Source organism: Gymnoscopelus braueri, assembly GCF_963280865.1.
Source record: "Gymnoscopelus braueri genome assembly, chromosome: 18".
NCBI lineage: Eukaryota > Metazoa > Chordata > Actinopteri > Myctophiformes > Myctophidae > Gymnoscopelus > Gymnoscopelus braueri.
Genome location: NC_137618.1, coordinates 45,985,749 through 45,992,971, shown reverse-complemented (window position 1 = coordinate 45,992,971; position 7,223 = coordinate 45,985,749). Strand labels below are relative to the sequence as shown.

The following is a 7,223-nucleotide window of genomic DNA, read 5'->3' as shown; positions in this document are numbered from 1 at the left end:
TGTACATAGTAACCTGTACATGTTTTCAAATAAAATACATAGTCTTTCTACATAAAATGATTATATGCAAATAGAACCGCATTCTTTCACATGGCTAAAATGCATAGGCCATTATATTATTATGCAGTGCTTTCATTCAATGCAAATATAACCGAATCCTGATGATGATGATGGCTCAAGTCACCAGTTGCCTGACCTGTTAATGATCACATTATAATATGGATGGGCAGAGACCATTTTACTCCTCTTTGAGCCTGATGAGGTTCCTTTTTTATACACATAGTATCCTGTAAATGTACCTTGTTTTCAAATAAAAGACACCTTCATGTGACGTTGACTTACAGTGGTTACTTTGTAGATTTAGATTATTATTACAAAACAAGCAGATAAGTACAATAAACAAATGACTATTCAATTTGATATGGTAGAATAGGACTCATTATGTGAAGAACTCACACTGACACTGTTGTTATGAATACTTATGATACTGGTGGGCTTAATTTTCGTGATTTTACTACTCTTGATAATACCATTAAAGTTAATTGGATTAAGCAGTTCCTTAAAGGCCGATTTCGCCGATTTTGCATAAAACCCCTATTTTTATGAATTATTTTATTTTTTTTATGGTGTTGTATCTGTGTTTTTAGATTTTTGATCCATAAGACGATCCCCATAGCGTCAAATGACGTTTTCCGTAGGTTCTCATCTTATGTCCGCACTACATGGTGTCTCACAGTACGTTTTAACAGCGGGCGACTCTCGGGCGATCGCCGGCGACATCGTCCAAAAGATAAAGAAAATCCATCTTTCATCGCCCCCCCGCCCACTTCGCCCTATCGCCAGTAGTCGCCGGCTCTCATAGACATATAATGCACTTCCGGAAAATACTATCCTGATCGCCCGCTGATCGCCCACTGTTAAAACGCACCGTCAGTGAGACCAACCCCACACACACCCCAAGGGTTGTCTCCCAAAGAGTGGGATCAGCCTTCTTTCTCCCTGCTCAGTTGTACAATGGCGTCGGTAAACACTCCGTGGGAGGAATACTAACACAACAGATATTTATTTGAACCATAAAACACAGAAGAGCAGCTCCACCGCAGAGAAATTCAACAGGCTGTATGCTGAAATCATGCTGGACACAGCTTGGATTAATTACTTTATAGAGTAAGTAATGATTGTGCCAATGATTGTGTAAACGTTATGCCAACTTGACATAATAATCCAACGTGTAATTGTACTTGATTGCTTTAATGTTAGAGATTAATAAAGTTAGGGTAGTAGGCCTACTAGTATACGATGTGTAGTTGACTTCTGATAGACGCATGCACGCAGAGCATTGTTGTTTACATTGTCGTTCCATAGCTAGCCAAATGCAAAGCTAAACCACTTGTGTGACAAGCCAAATTTATGCTTTGTCTCTTGTCAGATTTCAAATATAAAGTGCTTATGCCATGGCCACGGATGTTACAATTTGAATCGGGTGGGTGCAAGTACCCGTATCTTCCGTATTGTTTAAATAAAAGCATTTTAATCCGATCGGTGGCCATTTTCTCATAAACCTCCCAACCGATCGCATAAGGGTCGCATAATAAATGGCCACTGATCGGATTAAAATGCTTTTTTATTAAACAATACGGAAGATACTGGTACTTAGACCCACCCGATTCAAATTGTAACATCCGTGGTCATGGGATAAGCACTTTATATTTGAAATCCGAACGTTTATGTAGATGTACGGATTGTACATGTAGAAAGTGCAAACACCAGGTTGAAGTTCCCCCATGACAGTCATATTTCAGGGCTACGTCGCCGGGTCCCGAAAATAGCAGATCTACAAGCTCACAACGCGTCTGACTCGACACTTTGTGAGCTTGTAGGTCTGCTATTTGCGGCTTGCATGCAATATTAGTATAAATTAGGCTTCACGTCGGATGATATCTATTTAATCTACAAGTGTAATCTAATGTGTTCTTTTCAACAGGACAGAATGTTGTTTCGCCTGCCTGCGGAAATGGAGTAACGTTCTGCTGATGAAGACCCCTGGGACTCGCCTTATGAGATACAACCATATTCTTTTTCTAAATAAAACGATTACATTTACACCCTGCTTGCTCTACTCATTGATCACGGTACATTCTACATTGTATAAGCATTCATAATGACAAAATGTGAACCCCAATTCTATAAGGGTTCTTTTGAACTGTTTCATGATAGGAGATGGTCTTTCATTTGGCAGAATGGTACATAATTACATGACTTAGGCTATATGACAAGAGTATTTGAACATTATGTCATCTATTCTAAAGTAATGCACCATGCACGTCATGTTTTCATGTTTTCTCTAAGTTTAGTCCAAAGAATATAACTGGAAATGACAGTGAAACATTATGCTCTCAGAAATAAGGAGTCACACACACATGACATGAGTATGAAACGTTTTGCTTTATTATTGAGGGACGGCCATAGCTGAGTGGTTAGTGAGCCCGCCCTGGTTGCCCCAGGTACGATTCCAGGTCACGCCAGCATATGTGTCGATGAAATGAAATTTGTCCCTGAGCAAGACTCTTAACCCCTTATTGCTCACAGGCCCTCATTGGAAACAAGCCCGCAAGGACTTTCATGAACGTCCTGTTAAAAGGAATTATCCTTATCCTTATTATATTGTTGACTATGCCGCATCTCCATGGATGTCCCGACTCCCAAGTAGAAGATGGACGTCACGTCACCAGCACCGGACTTTCTACATGGTGGGATGGAATGTTGAAAAAATATGATGCGCACATAGACACGTACACGTTTAGTGTTACTATGCTAATTTATACATATATTTAGTTTGCTAAAAGATACAATCAAATCAATACAGAACAATACAACAGCAGCAAAGACTGATAGTTTCACCTTGCTGGCGCAACAGAGACACGGTGATGATGGGACTGTTTACATCCTGGTAGATATAGCTGCAATGGGTACTGGTCCAACTGTACTGGTTCAACAAGAGGCAGATTTCACATGGTCCAAGAAAGAACATGGCTTCGATATCGTATTTTGTGATCCAAAGGTAGACAAAAAAGTCGGAAAATATCATTCATGAAGTATTCAACATTCAGTGTTGCCAGATCCTGTGAGAGAAATAAGCAACCAGGTCTATGAAAACAAGCCCAAAAGAAAATACATAGGCCAAGAGCACTTTAAACCTAGACATGGGCTATTTGAAAATTGCCGATCTACAAGCTTACAACGCGTAACGATGTGACGCATTGTGAGCTTGTAGATCTGCTATTTTCAAAAAAATCTTGAGGGGAAAAAAGTGCCAAATGTGGAATTTGTTTTAAACAGTTTAACAACACATTTTTGGTAGGGTCTCCCTGGCAAATATGTTGGCGCGCAGTGCACAGATGAGGGTCCGTGGAAAAGTACATGAACATGTTTGAGAACCACTGGTTTAAACAACAATCAAAACATTTGGAAACAAGTCCAAATATCAACTACATTTTAGAAACCAGCCGCTTATAATAAGCAGACATGGCAACACTGCAGAACACTGGAAAGCATGCTTGTTGTTGTTGTTATAGATCACACCCCCAAGCAGACTCTCCTCCCCTCAAGGAGGGGCAGTGCACCAAAGCATTATGGTCATTGTAGTAATGCAGCAGTCCAGTCAAACCCTAGTCAAACACACAGACTTCATAATTCTTCTGGCCATAGGGTGCACATTTTTTACTTTTGCTACTGTTATCTACTACAAATATTATTAACATTGAGTGACTGTAAGTTCTTCCAGGGGTGAAATGCTCCTTTAGTAATCCTACTTTGATTTGGAACTTTATACCTAACTATCTCTTATCTAAGATTGGAGGCCTTAAATTTGTGCTTTTGTGTGACTATGAAATAGATAAACTTCCCTCATCTGTCAGAATTTCATAGACAAATGTTGTTGGCATGGTCTTTGATATATAAACAAAATGTTTCCCCCATAAATGCTACATCTGGAATAATAGGTGCATTGTGTTTAAAAACAGCTCTTTATTTTATAATAACTGGTTTAACAATAATATTACCTGTGTGAATCAGTTACTTGATGGTAATGGGGTACTGTTAAGTTACTCTGGGTTTCTTAGTACTTTTGGCAGATGTTACCCCAAAGGAGTATGCAACGGTTATGGATGATATATTCCTTCTGGAATTGTGATGGCCCTTAAAAGGGACAGTAAGATCAGATGACACACCATTACTTGACCCTGTGGAAACTCCAGTGGGTAGTGTCTGCCTGTCGCCTGATTTATTCCAGAAAAATATTATTACTAGTAGGCTACACCTTATGTAGTATCCTATTAGTCCAGATTTGTTGATAGCTTGAACCGGAAAGTTATTTGGAATCTTCCATGTAAATATCTTCTTACCAATAAAGTGAGGGAGGTTTTGTTTAAAATCCTGCATAGGTATTATCCTACAAGTCATTATCTTCTTAAGTTCAAGAAAGACATCTGTGTGAACTGTTCATTGTGTGAAATGTACCCAGAGACAATGCTGCACTTAGTTTGGAATTGTACCCACACTAACACGTTTTGGTATCTCGGTACATATTATCTCTTTAGTCAAGTGATCAAGACGATCCGTCCGATCTGTCCCATTTTTCAAATTCAAACCTGATTGGCGAATTCCGAACATTACTGGCCCACGCTAACCTACCTGACCTGGCGAAGACCTGTCTTTCGAGGAGCACTTTTTTCTAGTTTCATTTCATTCTTTTTTTAGGTATTAAAAAGGTCTTAAAAGTCCTTAAATTGTCACTTTGCTGTCATTTGTCGCTGTTATCTGGGGACCCCCTCCCCAAAAAAAGAAGAAAAGAAAATCATGTGGCGACCCACAGGTTGAGAACCAATGCTGTACATGAATGTACATGAAATGTATGTAATATAATTTATTGATAACAAGGCTTGCTGAGGCGGAGGTAACCTTGGATCAAGATTCATCAAAGATGGCTATTATCATAGATTTATTTACAAAAGCTCACCTTAGGTGTGGTGACGCGAGGTTAGACTTTGCGAAGGCCTAACCCACAGCCAAGGATTATGTAAATAAGGAGAGCCACTCATGTTGCCCTTTATATTGTTAGCCTCATAGCATAATTGCCTAACAATTTTTTGGTCAAATTGACATGTTTGCCTACTGTAGAATTATCCAGGGCTTTCAAGCACCTGAAATTGTTATTGTGATTATTTATTATGTGTGTATTTCCTGATTATTTAGGATTTTATACCGAAGTGATAGGCTGAGTTCTAGGAGTTGACTCATGCTTATAGGTCAATACTGCTTATTTGGAGTTATAAACTGAAGTTATTATATTATTATTATTATTATTATATATACAGATTGTAAAGGCCACAGCTCTGACCTGTGGTGTTGTGACTTTGCACATGAGTCAAATGAGTGAGACAGAGAGTGTTGATTGATTAGGTCAGATAAGGAGCTGGGGTACAGTGGATACTGTTTAAGAACAGTGCTAAAGCCTGTGTTTCCACAATTATTGATTCTTAATCAACAGATGGGTAGACCAACATGGGTAGACCAAACCCATATAAATAGAGTGGATGCTCACTGAACAGGACGAAGTGTTCTGCATGCATCAGCATTACTAGTTACCAGGGTGTTATTGCTGTGTTCCCCATTTTCCATTGCAAGTTCCGAGAGACTGACGGTAAGAACTGAGAGCGTGTTTACACGACGATAAATGTATATATTTCTGATATGTTTTATAGTATTGTGTGTATATTCCATGTCAGTAATTTGTCGTTGTTGTTTGTTTCCTTTTCTGGGTGTCTAACCTATTGACCCTGGTTGTAGCTTGATTTGGCTACTGGCCTAGTTCTGTTAAAGGGATAATTCACCCCCAAAATGACTTTTTTTCTATCGAATACACACCCCATGGAGACTTGAATTCATGGAGATTTGTTTCTGTTTTTGTCACATTCTTATAAGCCAATAATTTGAAGACCGACGGTAGCTCCGGTAGAGACTCAAATTGTCAACTTTAAGTCTCCAACTGGACACATTAGCATCTTTCCGCTGGTCATCAAATTATAGGCTTAGGAATGCAACAAAAACAGAAAAATCTCCATAGGGTGTGTAATTGATGGGAAAAAAAGTCATTTTGGGGGTGAATTATCCCTTTAATGTGTGTTTGTATTGTGTGTTAGTATAATAGAACCATCAAAGACACAGATCTGAGTTGTGTCCGCTAACTCGGTTGCTTACATACTCTTTACCAGGGGAGATCTAATTAGTTGCATTGCTTGTGTGACTGGCTAGATAATTGTACATACTCTCCTAACACTACTGCATCATTGTGCCTTATTGCCTATGTCCTAAGCCAATCAGAATGCTTGTTACATTCCAAAATGACTTAGGCAGAAAGTCGTTTTAAATCAGCTTTTTGACTACGGCAGAAATGATTATGTTCTGATAGGCTGAGGAAATAGGCAATAAGGCAAGATGAATCAGCAGTATTAGAGTAGAAATAAGTCTGGAAAAAGGTTGAATGTTTTTTTGTTCACAGTGCAGATTAGTGATTTATAATTGACTACACTGCTGTCAAGACTATTAACAATACACTGCTAAGTTAAATTCAATTGTCGAAATGCAAATGCATTTGTATGTGACTTTATTATGATCCAGATGCAGTCGGCCCGAGGGTATTGTCATATTTCCAAATTATAGCCCCCTTTTAAAAAAAGAAAAGAATAAACAATATATTTGTCATAGAAATCACTGATTCCAGTTCCTCGACCACAGAGCACTGCAATGATGGTTGAACACAACCCAAGGTTCTACCTCAGTTCAACATCGCTTTGACCCATTGATACCTGGAACGCTACTGTGTCACTTTAGATGTCTTTGGCTATTCAAAAATAGCAGATATACAAGCTCATAGCGCGGCACCGAGTGCCGCGCTATGAGCTTGTAGATCTGCTATTTTTGGAAAAATCTTGAAAACATTTTTTTTAGATTTCTTTTAAAAAACGGTTAAGATTTACATTTTTTTTTAAGAATCGCCTCAGGTCTTAATGGGTTAATGCTGAAAAACCTGCCAATCCCTGTGCCACTGTGCCTTTTCTTTGTCATAAAAGATCTGAAAGAATTAAAATGAAGCCAATTTAAAATATAATATAATTCAAAATGAAATGTTGCCCTTTTCTTATGTCCTCAGTTAAGGAGTCATA

General features: G+C 38.6%; 1 long non-coding RNA gene across 1 annotated transcript; it reads left to right on the top strand.

Moving 5' to 3' along the window:
* The first annotated feature begins 916 nt into the window (after positions 1-916).
* Positions 917-2,103, top strand: LOC308073481. The gene is made up of 2 exons (XR_013931993.1): positions 917-1,167; positions 1,985-2,103. It is a non-coding gene; the product is annotated as an uncharacterized lncRNA (long non-coding RNA).
* The last annotated feature ends 5,120 nt before the right edge of the window (positions 2,104-7,223 follow it).